At 42.1% G+C, this 16775-nt stretch overlaps 1 protein-coding gene and 1 long non-coding RNA gene across 3 annotated transcripts in view; one reads left to right on the top strand and one right to left on the bottom strand.

Moving 5' to 3' along the window:
* FAM168A (family with sequence similarity 168 member A) overlaps positions 1-16775 on the top strand; it is a 173690-nt gene that overhangs the window by 126079 nt on the left and 30836 nt on the right. The window lies entirely within an intron of this gene.
* LOC130025047 (uncharacterized) lies at positions 6718-14450 on the bottom strand. The gene is made up of 3 exons (XR_008792637.1): positions 14353-14450; positions 7249-7361; positions 6718-6796 (listed from the first exon to the last, which is right to left on the bottom strand). It is a non-coding gene; the product is annotated as an uncharacterized LOC130025047 (long non-coding RNA).

The raw sequence follows: 16775 nt of genomic DNA, 5'->3' as shown, positions 1-16775 counted from the left end.
GCTCCTAGGAAAAATCCTTTTCTAAAAACCAGTAGGCATTGCTGAGTGTCCTGACACACTTGCAATCTCATCTTAGTTAAAGAGAAACTTATAGAAAACTGTATATATTACAGGAATGGGGGTTGTTTTGTTTTTAATTTTTAAAACAAATAGGCTAAAAATAGGATGAATATACTAATGTTAAAAACCTCCTTTTAAGAGAGATTTTTCCAACATCTAGAGGTGACCGGTTGTGATTTTCAAAGTCTTTCTTTCTTTTTTTTTTTTTTTTTTTTTTTGTGTGTGTGTGTGTTTTTTTTTTTTTTTAAATTTATTTATTTATTTATTGAATCACTGTGGGAAAGGTCACAAAGCTTTCAGGTTTATGTCTCAGTCATGCAAATATCAAACACATTTCCCTTTACCAATACTTATCCTTTCCCATGAAGAACCCCAATAAAACCCCACCCCCCACCCCTCCCCGTCCCTGTGAGGCAGATGAATTCTAGTTAACACTCTATCCGCTTTGATTAGATTGCTTCAATAAAAGATTCACCACTATTATTTAGAGTTTACCCCCCCCCCCCCAAATCAGACATGCTGAAAAAGCATTGTGAAGTGATTTGCTTTCTCCAGCTGGGTTCAAGAATTAAATGTTGGTTTTGGATTTCTGCTATTTTACTTATTGACCCTGGAAGTATTTCTACTGAAAGTCAGATAGTTAAGAAATTGGTTTCTGTGTTCTGGAGTCGTGGCCGTGCTGGAGAGCCGCTCGTGGGGGGCAACTGGTGGCCTCGGTAGGGCGTGAAGGGCGGAGCGAAACACCCCCCTTCCCATGAGGTTTTAGTCGCCCCCACACTCCCGGCTCATACCTGCTGTCCACAAGGCTCCCATGTGGCCGCCATCTTTCTTTCCAGAGAGGAGAGGGCGAATGGGGCAACACCCTTTCCCCTCCGGCAGACTTGATGGGCTGGATCAACGCATAGTCCATTCACTTTTCTGCTCCAAGCTGCTGGGTTCTGCATTAAGTCCTTGTGCTTCTGGGGCCATGGCCGTGCTGGAGAGCCGCTCGTGGGGGGCAACTGGTGACCTCGGTAGGGCATGAAGGACGGACCGGAACGCCCCCCGACCCATGAGGTTTTAGTCGCCCCCACTCCTCCGTCTCATACCTGCTGTCCACAAGGCTCCCATGTGGCCGCCATCTTTCTTTCCAGAGAGGAGAGGGCGAATGGGGCAACACCCTTTCCCCTCCGGCAGACTTGATGGCCTGGATCAATGCATAGTCCTTTCACTTTTCTGCTCCAAGCTGCTGGGTTCTGCATTAAGCCCTTGTGCTTCTGGGGCTGTGGCCGTGCTGGAGAGCCGCTCGTGGGGGGCAACTGGTGGCCTCGGTAGGGCGTGAAGGACGGACCGGAATGCCCCCCTTCCCATGAGGTTTTAGTCGCCCCCACACCCCCGGCTCATACCTGCTGTCCACAAGGCTCCCATGTGGCCGCCATCTTTCTTTCCAGAGAGGAGAGGGCGTCAAAGTCTTTCTGATGATTGCATTATATCTAACAGCAGCGGCTTCTAAATATACTCCTCAGGTCTCAGAATTGATTCGAAAATCAAATTCTTGGGCTTATTTCAGACCGAATCTGAAACGCTGGAGATGGTTCTAACCATCTGTCTTTTCATAAGGTCCCTAGAGGAATCTGATGCTTACATATGCCAGTTAGTAAATGTTCAATAAATAGACTTTCTTTTCTCTCCCAATTCATTGAGTTTGTCTAGGAAACTTGCCATTGTGAATGTCATCATTCTCTGGGGAAATACCCTTGGAGTTCCACCCAGCTTTCGAAACAGAGATCGTATGTCAGCTATGACAGAGAGGTGTCGCTGTCATACAGCTGGCTGACCTCTTTTCATAGGGGGAGGTCTATGAAGCAAGCGGCTCTCAACCCTAGACACAGGGATCGAAGCTACAGTTTCCAGGGTGAAAGATGACAGTCCTATCTCTTTCTTTGCACATCTTTGGAAAACGAAGTAATTGGCCCCCAAAACTAACTTTATAAGGTCTCATGTTGGGTAAGGGCAAAAGTGAGATCACTTAAAATTTGCTCAGCTGGTGGGGAAGGTACTTGAATTTAAGTGTCTAAATCAGATTTTTGCTGTTACTGCTCTCAGCAAGAGAAAGAGGCAGAAAAATCAATAGTTCTTGTTCTTGTTCTTGTTCTTGTTTAAACTGCAAAACCACATTGTTACCTCCAAAGGTAACTTAGCAGGCAGAAGCTTAGACAAGTGCTGATTGCAAAGTTTAGGCTGAGTTCCTTGAAATCTTTGCGTTACATCTGCATGGCAAGAGGCCTGAAATCCTCATGGTGCCCTGAAATAGAAATCAGTGAGCAGTCAGATCTAACTTCGTATCTTCCTTCCCGTTCTTCTTGACCCATAGCTGGAAGAACTGAGTTCAGAAATACAGGCAAAACTAAAACAGTGTCCCAATAGTGGTGGCCTGTTGCTGGGCAGCTATGTTGTGATGTAGGTTGCAATGCTGAATTTTTAGAGGGGTTTAAAACTTTAAGGAAGAAGGCTGGGGGCTGAAGAGATAGGATAGCGGGTAGGGCATTTGCCTTGCATGTGGACGACCTGAGTTCAATCCCTGGTATCCCATCTGGTTCCCTGTCCACCACCAGGAGTAATTCCTGAGTGCAGAGCCAGGAGTAACCCCTGAGCATTGCTGGGTGAGACCCAAAAACGGCAAAAAAAAAAAAAAAAAAAAGAAAAGGAAGACTACTGAACCGTTGATATTACTATGATTATTTTCTTATTTTATTTTTTTTTCCTTTTTTTTTCTTTTTGGGTCACACCCGGCGATGCACAGGGGTTACTCCTGGCTCATGCACTCAGGAATTACTCCTGGCCCTGCTCGGGGCACCATATGGGATGCTGAGAATCAAACCTGGGTCAGCTGCGTGCAAAGCAGACATCCTACCCGCTGTGCTATCACTCCAGCCCCACTATAATTATTTTCCTCATTTGAGTTCTTGCACCATTTCAAGACCAGTGCTAGGTCTGGACTCACACAGCTTAATGGTTAAGGCTGCCTAATTTTGAATATTTAACAAAACGTTCATGCTTTGGAGCCAGAAGATAGCTCAAAGGACAGGACCATGTGCCTGGAATACGCAGGATCCAGGGTCTGATTAACAGTGCTGTGTGGCCTCCTGAGCACTGCAGGCTGTAGGTTTGCTGGCACCTAGCACCCTGGGGAGGCTGTGGTTTATCTCCCCCAAGATGGGCAAGGAGGAAGAATTTAATGCCTTATTTTCACTGTTAAAATCTTTTTTTTTTTTCTTTTTGGGTCACACCTGGTGATGCTCAGGGGTTACTCCTGTCTCTGTACTCAGGAATTACTCCAGGCGGTGGCTGCGGAACCTTATGGGATGCTGAGACTCAGTCAGGGTCAGCTGCATGCAAGGCAAATGCCCTACCTGCTGTATTATCCAGCCCCACTATTAAAATCTTAACAGTGAAAATAACCTATAGAATAAATCTTATGTAAATAAAAGATGAATCTTGTTTAAATTTAATCTTGTGGGGTGTTTTATTGATTTTCAGGCAACACCTGGTTGTGCTCAGGGTTTTCTCCTTGCTCTGTGCTCAGGGGTCACTCTTGGCGGTCTCAGAGGACCATATGGGGTACTAGGGATTGAACCCAGGTTGGCCAAGTGCAAGGTGGCAAGCAACATGTCCTCTGTACTATTGCTCCAGCCCCTGAGTCTTGGTGGAGTTTGTTTTTTTGTGTTGTTGTTTGCTTGTTTTCATTTTGTTTGTTTTTTAAAAGTTTGTTTTCTGGGCTAAACCTGGTAACATTCGGGGTCTACTCTGTGCTCCAAGGGTTCCTGGGTATCCTGCATGCAAAGCAGGAAAGATTCTCTTTGAATCTTAACTTCATTGTTTGATTTCTGTGTATTACTTATATATGCTTGAGGATGCTTCTGGGAGACTTGAGTAATGGTAGCATAAACAGAAAGTACATGATCTCACATAAAATATGAAGTCTAAAGATTTTTGACACATGCTTGTGATTTATTAGGTTTAATGATCCATATTCCCTGATCTTGGCTTACCCTCTTGACCTAAGATAACTGCTGTAGCTGGAGATTTTCTTGTCTGTGACCAAGTGTAGGAAACCATTAGTGGTATTTGTTCTTTTACCCGGAAAGCGAAGTCTCCCAAAATTTCTAAGGTTTTGTGTAAATATCATTAGTCAAAACTGGATTGCCTGGCTTCCTTTGAATGCTGGGAAAGTGAAAATTTTCTTTTTCTAATCTTTATCAAAGCTCAGAGTGGAGTGCAAATGAGCAGCAGATTAGCCAGATAGTCTACCACAGCACCTGGACAAGTAACTTAGAATCTCTAGTTGTTTTCTTATTAATAAAACAAAGATCATAATAGACTGACACCATGAAGGAATTGTGAAGATTTAATGTGATCACTCTAAGTTATAGAGCATACTTGACACATAATAAATAATATTTTATAAGTAGTATTTTCATTACCCCAACCTTGCAAAGTTATTATCCCATGTTGTTTAAGAGAAAGCCGATGCTCGGTGAGATGAAATAATAACTTGCCTGAATTCAAAGTTTGGATGGCAAAACTGTTATAGGAGCCTTTATCTGAATCTAAAGTCCATGCTCCTTTTCTCTGCATTGGGATTTGAGTCAGCAGAGAATTACTTGGTCCTTAGTTTGTGACTTTTTCTTGGCTGGACCCTGGGCGTCAGCTGTTTGGTGATTAGGGAGGAAAAGAGTCTGAAAAGGCTAGGTTAAGAGGGACTAGGGATTTACTTCAAGTTGCAGGGCCCCAAGTTTGATTATCAGTAAGCATGGCTCCTTGATCCGCTCGGGTGCTGTCTTGGGTGTTGTTTTGGGGGCTCCTGAACATAACCAGGCTCTTGCACTGAATTACATTGCTTCCACCTTCTGTGCTGAACACTGCTGGATGTGGCCCTCATAGTTTGAAAAAAGTATAGGATTAGGAGCCAGAGGCATGCTATTGCCTGTGGGAGACTGGGATTTGATCCTGGCATCACGTGATCCCCTAAACACTGCTGGGAGCAGGGAGAGAAGCACAGAGCCAGGAGTAACCCCTGAACAATGCTAGTGTGACCCCCCCCCCACACACACACCAAAAACAACAACAAAAAAAAATCACCAGGTTTAGACAGTGAGAATTGAAGGAGAAGCCCCCTTCTCGGGCATATAAACACGAACAGAACCACACTTAGGGGTCATCACTGGGGTGATACTACAGCTACCAAATTAAGGAACATGCATATGAGAAACACGGGATTATAATTTGGTAATAATTATAAGAGTTAGTTTGGGGAGTCTCCAGCAGGGACCCATAATCTAGCCTGGAGGAGGAAAGGTAATGAAAGACTTTTGGAAGAAGTTGGAGATGATGTAAAGCACAAGAGGAGGACAAGCTAAGCATTAAGCATAAAGCTAAGCAGCCTGAACAGTGACATGGAAACAGAACAGTTGAGTGGAATATTCTAGAAAAGCTGCGCACTTGGTGTCAGTGAAGTATAAATGCCAGCCAGGGTTGGCAAGAAAGGAAATAGGGCATCTGGATGGATAGGAGCCAGACTTGGAGGGTCCTTAAGCTGTATGTGCTAAGAAATTTGGGACTTCATCCCAGCAATAACCTTTATTCTTGTTTGCGGACTGTTTTGGAACTTTATTCTGGGCCACCAGAGAGTTTTAGACATGATAAATAGATAGGCATTTTTGAAGTCTCTCTGGATGCCGGAGGAGGATGAATAGGAGAGAAAATGAAGGTCAGGACAAAGTTAGGAAGCTCTTAGACTGGATTGTTCAAGGGAGCTGGACTAGGAATGGTATTTGGGGTGAGGAGGAGAGGATGTGTTTGAGACATCTTTGGAGAGAATAGTGTCTGGCATAGTACAGACATTGAGTATTTGGAGAATATAAATGTATAAAGTAGAACTTAATGTGGGATTGAGGGCATGAGGGGATTGGATTTATCTGAGGCTTTCTCTGGTTTAGGTGGCAGCCTGCATGATTATAACTTTTACTGAGTTTTCAAAAGTACTAAGACCAGTGTGTATGAAGAGACTTTCTTTTTCAGTGTTTTTCAGGTAAAATGATTATAATTCTTGAGAATTCCCTATTTTGTTAGTACTTAACTTACTAAAGAATATTTATTGCTACGTGTGGAACAATATGATGTTATCTCCATTTTATGGATCTGGAAACTGAGATGGAGTATCTTGTAATTTGCCTGGGCTCATCTAGATATTTGCTGTTAGGAAATAGTCTTTTCTTTGTAGCCTATTTTCTTTGTGTAAGACTCATGAACTTCCTGTTATAGTTTCAACTGATAATAGGCTGTAATAAAACAAGCAGTAAAATTCAGAAGATTAGGTTGATCTAATTACACAGTTGTTAAGATGAGACCGAGTGCATCATAATTCAATACACCGTCTAACTCAGTTCAAGAGTATTCAGTATCTTTTGCATTATATAAAGAAAGTCCTAATGATGCTTTCTTTGTTTAAAAAAAAAAATGGGGGAGAGGGCAGAGAAGTTAATACAGTGGGTTGCCTTGCTTAAGGCCGACCCAGGTTCAGTCCCTGGTACCGTGTGGTCCCTGAGCCCCTGTGACCCAAAAACCATAAATAAAAGGAGAAAATAACTCAGAAATAGTCTTTCTTTATCAGGTAGACCTGGATTCAGCCATAATAATATAACCTTATGCAACCTCCTGCAAAGTTCTTCACCGCAGAGAGCCTCAGTTTTCTCACCTGTGAAAATATGAGAGCTTTTTTAATTGAATAGTAGCTATGAGTTATTTTTATGTAGACACAAAAATAGAGATGGAAAATTTGATCAGGATGAAACAAAATAGGTGTTGAACATAAGGACCAGAGCTATAGAACAATGAGTAGGGTACGTGGCTTCATGTGGCTGGCCCATGTTCCATCTCCAGCATGCAATGTGGTCGATATAGTCCCCTGAGCACTGCCAGGGAGAGTCCCTGAATATAGAGCTAGGAGTAAGCCCTAAGTACCACCAGGTGTGACCCCAAAACAAATAGGTGTTGAAATGGGACTATATTCTGGGGAGCTTTGGCTTAAACATGACCCAGATTTCATTTTATTTGAAAACAAGTCCTGCTGCTTTTGCCAAGCTTATTATTTCCCGCCTGTTTCCTTCAGAACTTCACCAGTGAAATGGCAGGTTTCTAATAACTAACCTTTTGAATATGTAGAACTGGGGTCACAGGGAGCTTAACAGGCTGAGCACATGCTTTGCATGCAGGAGATCCAGGTTTATTTCTTGGCACCACATTGTCTCCTGAGCACAGATCTGGGAGTAGCCCATTGAGAATGGACCAAAAAAAAAAAAAGTAAAAATCAAGACAAAATGAATCCCAGGGATAACTCAGTGATAGAGTACATGCTTTGTGTGCTAAACACAATCCTGGTAACTCTATTTCTGGAGGTACTCCTGCTCTGCATTCAGCCCAACAGTTTCTTTCCGTATAGAAAAATGAAGTATCTTAATATTCTCTATTAAGTCTAAGGAAAAAATTTCCCTTTACCACATCTCTTTAAACCGAATAATATAATAAAATAGTAAGTTAGCCTAAGAGGGGAAGGGATTCATAGACCAAATCATTTAATATGCAAAATTTCTTCTTGTTCTCTTAGCTTTAGAAGATAGATTCAGGGAACTCAGAAATCTTTCACCAAACAATCTGTACCATGTAAAATAATCCCTTCTGCTTCACAGAGGCTGAAGAGAAATAGCATCATATGCTTGGAGTGGGGATTGAGACAGAATGGCCATCTGCTTTCCCTTAAAATATCTCCCACAATGCTGGTGAGACTGTACAGGGGTTAAAGCACTTGCCTTGCATGCTGTCAGCGCTGGTTTCATGCCCAGCATCACATGGCCCCCTGAGCACTGTCAGGAAGAACTCCTAAGCACAGAACCAGGAGTAATTCCTTAGCACCACTGGGTCTGGACCAAACTATCCCTCTCCACCCCTACCCACCAAAGGTATCTCCCATACCTGCACATAGAAAACTTTTTTTTTTAATTTTTAAATTTTTTTTAATTTTGGGTTTTGGGCCACACCCAGTGGTGCTCAAGCTTATTCCTGGCTCTACTCAGGGATCACTCCTGAAGGTGGTCAGGAGGTGTTAGGGATCGAACCTGGTTCCACTATGAGCAAGGCAAGCACTCTGCCCACTGTACTATCACTCCAGCTCCAATCTAACCTCTTTTTGTTCTCATTTTATACTAAAGACATAACAAATTGTTCTGTTTTTCTAACCCAAGGAGATAGTCTTTTGATACTGTTTTAATTTTCCCCCCTAATTATATTAACCTTTTTTTTCCAGGCTTGGAGAGAGAGTTCAGGATGTGAGGTGCTTGCTTTGCATATGATAAATCCTGGTTTGATTCCCAGCACTGTTTATGGTTCCCCAGGCACCTCCAGGCATCACTCTAGAGTACAAAGTCAGGACCTGTCCCTAAGCACTACTGGGTATGGCCCAAAAGCCATGGGGGAGGGGGGGAGGGGGCAAGGAGGGGGGGAAGAATTTTTTGTTTTAATAATAATTGACTTACTACTGATTTTTATGGAATTTCAGGGGTTTCACTTCATACCTGTGTACATAGTTGTCACCATCCCACCACCAGAGTTTCATTGTGGATCCTCAGCAAGAAAAGAAGGTCCTTCTACTTATTCCTTCTCCCCTTCCTTCCTCCTCTTTTCCTCTGAACTACCTTTGTTTTTATTAAAATTAGGAATTAGTTTTATTGGTTTTTTTTACCAGTTTGTTTGCTTTAGTAATTCATGGTATACATATGAATGATAGCATCCAATAACTGCCTTTCACTTCCATATTTATTTCACTTAGTATAATTACCTCAAGTTTCATTCATATTAACCCAAAAGGCACAATTTCATCATTTTCATAGCAAAATCAGTAATATTCCATTGGATACTTAGTTTACTTTTACTTCCTAATGATCCAATAGTTTTATTTTAGTTGGTCAGTTTATTTATTATATTTTATGTTTATTTAATTTTATTTTTAATTTTTATTAGTGAAACGCCATGAGGTACAGTTGTAGACTTACAAATTTTTGTGCTTGGGTTTCAGTTATACAATGATTGAGTACCCATCCCTCCACCAGTGCCCATTCTCCACCACTAAAGATCCCAGTATCCCTCCCACCCTCCCTCATCCCACCCTGCCTCTGTGGCAGGGCATTCCCTTTTGTTCTCTCTCTCCTTTTGGGTGCTGTGGTTTGCAAAAGAGGCATTGAGTGGCAGTCATGTTTGGTCTATAGTCTACTTTCAGCATGCATCTCTCATCCTGGGAGGATCCTCCCAACACCCTTTACTTGATGCTCCCTTCTCTATCTGAGCTGCCTTTTCCCCCAGCATGAGAGGCCAGCTTCTAGGCTGTGGAGTAATCCTCCTGGTACTTATCTCTACTATTCTTGGGTGTTAGTCTCCTATTTTGTTACTTTATATTCCCCAGATGAATGCAGTCTTTCCATGTCTGTCCCTCTCTTTCTGACTCATTTCACTTACCATGATACTTTCCATGTAGTACCACTTGTATGTAAATTTCATGACTTCATCTTTTCTAACAGCTACATAGTACTCCATTGTGTAAATGTAGCAAAGTTTCTTTAACCAGTCATCTGTTCTTGGGCACTAAGGTTTTTTCCAGATTTTAGCTATTGTGAACAGTGCAGCAATGAACATAGAAGTGCAGATGTCATTTCCACCCTACTTTTTTGCCTCTCCAGAATATATTTCCAGGAGTGGTATTGCTGGGTCAAATGGGAGCTTAATTTCTAATTTTTTGAGACTCGTCCATACTGTTTTCCAAAAGGGCTGAACCAGTCCACATTCCCACCAGCAGTGAAGGAGAGTCCCTTTCTTGTCACATCCATGCCAACACCGGTAGCTTTTGTTCTTTTGGATGTGGGCCAGTCTCTGTGGTGTGAGATGATATCTCATCATTGTTTTGATCTGCATCTCCCTGATGATTTGTGATATAGAGCATTTTCTCATGTGCCTTTTAGCTATTCAGATTTCTCCTTTGAGAAAGTTTTGTTCATTTCATCACTCCATTTTTTGATGGGGTTAGATGTTTTCTTCTTGTGGAGTTCAACCAATGCTTTGTATATCCTTGATATCAACCTCTTATCGGATGAGTATTGGGTGAATATCCTTTACCATCCTGTAGATTGTCTTTGTATTCTGGTCACTGTATCTTTTGAGGTGCAGAAGCTTCTTAATTTAAGATAGTCCCATTTGTTTAACTCTGTTTCCACTTGGTTGGTCAGTGGAATGTTGTATTTGAAGATACCGTTAGCCTCTATATCATGGAGGGTTTTGCCGACCTTGTCTTCAGTATACCTTATGGGTTTTGGCCTGATGTTGATATCTTTAATCCATTTTGATCTGACTTTTGTGCATGTTGTTAGGTCGAGGTCTAAGCCCATTTTTTTGGATGTGGTTATCCAGTTACGCCAGCACCATTTGTTGAAGAGCCTTTCCTTGTTCCACTTCACATTTCTTGCTCCTTTATCAAAGATTAGATGTTCATACTTTGGGGTTGTGTGTACGGATATTCCGCCCTGTTCCATTGGTCTGAAGTCCTACCTTTGTTCCAGTACCATGCTGTTTTAGTTATTACTGCTTTGTAGTAGAGTTTGAGGTTGGGGAGGGTAATGCCTCCCCACGTCTTTTTCCCAAAAAAAAAAAAAAAAGCATTTGTTGTTCCATATGAATTTCAAGAGTGCTTGATCAATTTCTTTGAAGAATTTCATGGGTATCCTTATAGGGATCACATTGAATCTGTATGATGCTCTGGGAAATATTACCATTTTGACAATGTTAATTCTTCCTATCCATGAGCAGGATGGATATGTTTCCATTTCCTCGTGTATTCTTTTATTTCATGGAGTAGTGTTTTGTTTGTAGAGGTCCTTTACCTCTTTAGTTAGGCTGATTCCTAGGTATTTGATTTTCTGGGGCACAATTGTGAATGGGATTTTTTTTTTCAAGTCACTTTCCTCTCTCTCATTATTTGCATATAGGAAGGCCATGGATTTTTGGGCATTAATTTTATAGCCTGCGACTTTACTGTACAAGTCTATTGTTTCTAGGAGTTTCTTGGTAGAGGATTTAGGATTCTCGAGATATGGTATCATATCATCTGCAAATAGTGAGAGTTTGATTTCTTCCTTTCCTATCTGGATGCCTTTAATGTCTTTTTTCTTGCCTAATTGCTATTGCAAGTACTTCCAGTACTATATTGAACAGAAGTGGTGATAGTGGGCATCCTTGTCTTGTCCCTGATCTTTGAGGAAAGGCTCTTAGTTTTTCCCCATTGAGGATAATGCTTGCCATGGGTTTGTCATAGATGGCTTTGACTATCTTGAGGAAAATTCCTTCAAAACCCATTTTGGTGAGAGTTTTAATCATAAACAGGTGCTGGATCTTGTCAAAAGCTTTCTCTCTGCATCTATTGATATTGATCCAATAGTTTTTAAACTATTTCATACTTTCTAATTTTCATATTATTAAAAAATAACCTATTTCAGTTCTGATCCTTGCAGTAGCAAGAAAAGCTTATTAGATTTTATGGACATGTCTATTAAGCCATTAAAATGTAATGCCAGGAAACCTGGCTATTAAAGTTAAATTAAGCAATTAAAACAATTAATTAAAATTAATTTAAACAATTAAAATTCTAGGAAGCCTGATCACTACTGTAGTGTTTGGAATAAAAAGAAGAAACACTTGTGTCTATTTATCCTCTTCACTTTTGACCTTCACATGACAGAAAGGGCAAACTTAAATCCAAGGACCAAGTCATTGTTATTTGGTAGGTGTGGAAAAGGTATTGTTTTGGGGAATCCCTTTTAGTTCGACTGCCTATGTGCTGAATAATCTTAGCAACATTTCTCTTTTTTGGCGTGGGGAGGGGGAATCATTTTAGCATTATTTTGAGGTTCAAATGCTGTGGAAATATCTTTATATGAGAAAAGATAAAATATTCCTGGTTTAGTATTTAATCTCGGTGTCTTTATCCTTGAGGAGCCCCTACAGTTAAGGCAGCCATGAGTGGGGATCAGACCTGATATGCGTTCTGTTGCCTGGGTGGGACAGAGACTATCTGGAGAGTCTTTAGAGTGTGCTGGGAAAAGACTTACAACCAGGAATAGTTGTAGGCTAGACTGTGTTGTTGTGACCTGAAGCTTACTTTATAATGCTGAGAAACCATCTCCCATAAATAAATACATGCTGTAGTGCTGTGAAGAAATACATATATATGTCAGGCTAAGGAGAATGAGAGTTGAGAGTGCTATAAGAGAAAAATGTAAAGTGATTATTGATCAGGGAAAGGAAACAGAAAGGTTAAAGACATCTTGAGTGGCAAATTGCCTGATACATTTGAAAAACAGCAAGGAGACTGTTGTGTCTGGAATAGATTAGCATTGGGGCCGATAGCGGGAGGGGAAGTCAGGTGAGAAATTAGCTAATGGCCCACAGAGTGATTAAAAGAATTCTAATGTGATTGTTAACTTAAAAGAATGTCATGATCTGACTTAATGTTTTAACAGGCTTGACTCTTGACTCTAGTTGCCGTGGAAAATAAATATTCTGGGATCAAAGTTGAAGCAAGGAGACAAATTGTTTCAGATGAGAAATAATGATCATAAAGATCACTGAGCTAGAGCCAGGAGTAAGCCCTTAGCACTGCTGGGTGTTGCGCAAAAAAGTGAAAAAATAAATGAAAGGAAGAAAAGAAAATGAACACTTGATCCAGGATAGAGTGTGTATAGGCATAAGATATGTCAGGTTCTGAATATATTTGTTTTTGTCTTGGGTACCACACCTGGCAGTGCTTGGGGGATTACCCCAACTGGGATTGTTCCCCAGCAGTGCTCAAGGAGCCTTGTGGTGCCAGGGGTTGAACCCAGGCCTTCTTCGTGCAAATCCCTTTGAACTATCTCCCCAGCCCTCTGAATTTATTCCGAAGGAGGACAGGAAAGAATTTACAGATGAGGGGCTGGAGCGATAGCACAGCGGGTAAGGCATTTATTTGCCTTGCATGCAGTGAACCCAGGTTCGATTCCCTCCAATATGATCCCCCGAGCACCACCAGGAGTAATTCCATAGTGCAGAGCCAGGAGTAACCCCTGAGCATTGCCAGGTGTGACCTAAAAAAGAAAAAAAGAATTTCCTGATGAATTAGTTGTAAGTAGGAAAAAATGAAGAAAATCAAGAATGACTCTCAAGGTTTTAGCCCGTGAAAGTGGACAAACGCGTAGTCGTTTACTGACAGGGAGACAAATGTACAGGAACAGGTTTGGAAGGGGGTGAGATGGTAGGAGGTAAAAAACTAATTTTTATCTCAAAAGTTTGAAGTAATAGTAGTTGACTTTAGGTTAATTATTTGCCTGACTTCTTGTGCTTTGAGGTTGTGACTAAGTTAATACTTTTAGCAACCTATAGTATGTAATATTAAGCTGGAGCGATAGCACAGTGGTAGGGCATTTGCCTTGCACGTGGCCGACATGGCCAACCCGAGTTCGATTCCTCCGCCCCTCTCGGAGAGCCTGGCAAGCTACCGAGAGTATCTCGCCCGCACGGCCAACCCTGACATGCTACCCATGACGTATTTGATATGTCAAACACAGTAACATCAAGTCTCATGATGGAGACGTTACTGGGCCCGCTCAAGCAAATCAATGAACAACGGGAAGACAGTGCAGTGCAGTGCTACAGCATGTAATATTATTAGTCCCATTTTCCTGGTGGGAAAACTAGGCACAGGTAAATGTCTCAAGATCTTGCCAACAGTTAGTGATATTGCTGGGTTTCATCTAAGCTTGCTGTATAGCGAATACCAAGTGGTGATGTTCAGTCGGCAGTAAAATACTACTTGAGTCAGGAGAGAAGTCCAGCTGAGTTGCATGAAATTCAGCATAGTTAGAGGTCAGATGAAACTAAAAGGGCAAATTTGGACCATCCACCACAAAGGGAAACAAAGATATAAGACAGAATGTAGGATCAAGCCCTCCAAAAATTAGTTACCCACACTGTTGCTCCTAGAACCAAGGTGGATACAAGCTAGGCTGCTTAGGAATGCCCCCGCCCACAATTGCTAACCCACTTGAATGCCTTTCTCCCCCTTTCTGTCCATATAATTCCTGGAAGACAGTCGGTTATCGAATGGTTGATGAAGGTCCTGTTTGTGCCTTCTCTGTGTCTTTGCCTGACCCTTTTCAGGCTGCATCCCAATTCTCTACTTACCTGTCTTTCTTCCTCATAGGCAAGGACTCTTCCAGGGTCAGGAACCTGTTGGATTGTTTTTTTGTCTTTATACCTCTCATAGATGCAGAAGAGCAGCATCACCCCTCTCCTCAGAAATATCATTGAGTACCTGTCTTTGCCTTCTCTCTCCTCTCGGTCCTAGAGATGTCAGAATGATTGTAATGAGAAACACAGTAACAGGGATAAGAAAACAATTTGAGCAGGAAGAGGGATAGGATGGGGTGGAGATCGGGGGAATACTAGGGATTTTGGTAGTGGAAAATGTACACTGGTGGAGGAATGGGTGTTCGCTCATTGTATGACTGAAACTCAAACATGAAAGCTTTGTAACTATCTCACAGTGATTCAATTTGAAAAAAAAGAGGAAGGGAAGGGAAGGGAGGGAGGGAGGAAGGAAGGAAGGAAGGAAGGAAGGAAGGAAGGAAGGAAGGAAGGAATTTGAGGGGGCCAGGACCAGGGAGATGGGCTACAACCTGTGTAGAACCCTGTGCTGTTCCAGGACTATTCCTGAATGATCTCTGGGGGTGCTTGGGAGACCCTACTTGGTGCTGGGGATTGACCTGGAGGTGACTCCATGCAAGGCAAGTGCCTCACTTACCCGCTGTCCTCTCTCTCTCTGATCCCAAGAAAACAAACAAAACAAAACTAGAAATGTTGTAGGCCAGAGGCCCAGCCCATTACTGGTGCTCTTTTTGGACAGAAAAAGTTAACAGTGGGAAAGAGTTTTTTGTTTGTTTGGTTGTTTGGTTGGTTGGTTTGTCTGTTTGTTTGGGGCCACACCTGGTGATCCTCAGGAGTTACTCCAGGCTCTGGAGCTCAGGAATTACTCCTGGTGGTGCTTGGGGGACCATATGGGATGCCGGGGATCAAACCCAGGTTGACTGCATACAAGGCAAACACCCTACCCACCTACTAACTCTCTGGCCCAAGAGCTCTTTACTAACCACACGGACTAGTGGCCACCTGCAGTTTGGAAGCTCATATGATTGCTGTTGCCCAAGCAGAGGGGTGGCATGTTGACAGCAGAGTAAGGAGGAGCCAACCAAGAGTGAACGAGTGCAGGCAAATGAGACATGACATAGCTGTGCCTTGAAGGAGCATACAGTTAGGGAGGGAGGAGGCCGGATAGAAAATGTCATACCATCGGAGAACAGTGTAGTAACTTCTATAATTGGAAATGTTTATGACTAAATGAGTTCTGTTCAAAAGGATAGAAGGCTCTAAGGCAATAGTCAGAGTTCATATAGTCTGAGAAGCTACTTTCCGACAGTCAGAGTGGTCTTACAGTGGAGATGGGGGCAGGGAATTCAAGCAAGAAAAGAGGTCTCTATCCAGCTGCTAGGGCTGGTCTTCTGAGCATGTCGGGGAGGAGACTGTTACCCCAGATGTGAAGTGAATTATGTGGATTTTCTATTTTCTTGTTTTGGGGTTTTGTTTTGTTTTTTAAGTTTTTGCGTTACACCCAGAGGTGCTCAGGAGTACTCCTGGTGGTGCTCAAGGAACCACATGGGATACCAAGGATTGAACCCAGGTCAGGCACATAAAAGGCAAGTGCTTTACCCACTGTACTATAACTCCAGGCCTTGAAATACTTAATAACTTCAACGGTCTGCTGCCCTCGGTCCCTTCCCCTCTCTCTGACTCATAATGTGACATGAAAAGAAAAGATGAGTTAGACTAAATAAAAGTGATTCTATGTGTTACATTCCAGTGAACTTAATTCTGCTTGGAAACACTGAAGGAAGATCATGTAGTCATCCCTAAAGTAAAAGACATTTAATTTCACATAACAGGGGTTTGTTGTACTTGTCTACAGTGGTCTGTCATATAAAACTGAAGAGAGATTTCAGCTCTGTGGCTGAATCACTTTGCTTTCCAAGTTAAATCTTTGAGTTTCTTCTTGAGAAGTTGGGCCAGTGATGTAGTGAGGTGGGTCATCCCGGGCACTACATGCCCCCTACCAATCACTGCTAGGTGTAACTCTAGAAACCCCTAAACACTACCAGAAGTGGTCCTCCACAACAAATATTAAAATTAAACTAGGGTGCTAGCAGACCTTCAGATGTCCAACTAAGTGACAAGTTTATTCCCTCAATTCTGAAATCAGAGTAATTGAGGGTAGGTAGGGGAGAGAAGATTAACTTTCTTCGGAATCAGAAAGAATTTAAGGAAAGGCAATTAACAAAGATACATTATTAAAGCGCAATATTTACAAATCCCAAAGAAGCTTTTAGGGATTTAGGGGTTTAATCTGTGACTTTTAATACCAGCTTTCTATTGTCAGTCAAAATACCAAGGAGCATTGAAAAACTGCAGGGAGCCTGAAGTAGGCATTTCTGTGGGATTCCAAGTTGATCTCCTCGGACTGAGTGTACAAAGTAGGTTAGGACTCTCAGTGTGCC

Source organism: Sorex fumeus, unplaced genomic scaffold (genome assembly GCF_029834395.1).
Source record: "Sorex fumeus unplaced genomic scaffold, SorFum_2.1 ptg000030l, whole genome shotgun sequence".
In the NCBI taxonomy this organism is placed as follows: domain Eukaryota; kingdom Metazoa; phylum Chordata; class Mammalia; order Eulipotyphla; family Soricidae; genus Sorex; species Sorex fumeus.
Note: the sequence above shows the minus strand (reverse complement) of the source record. Positions and strands in the feature narration are given on the sequence as shown.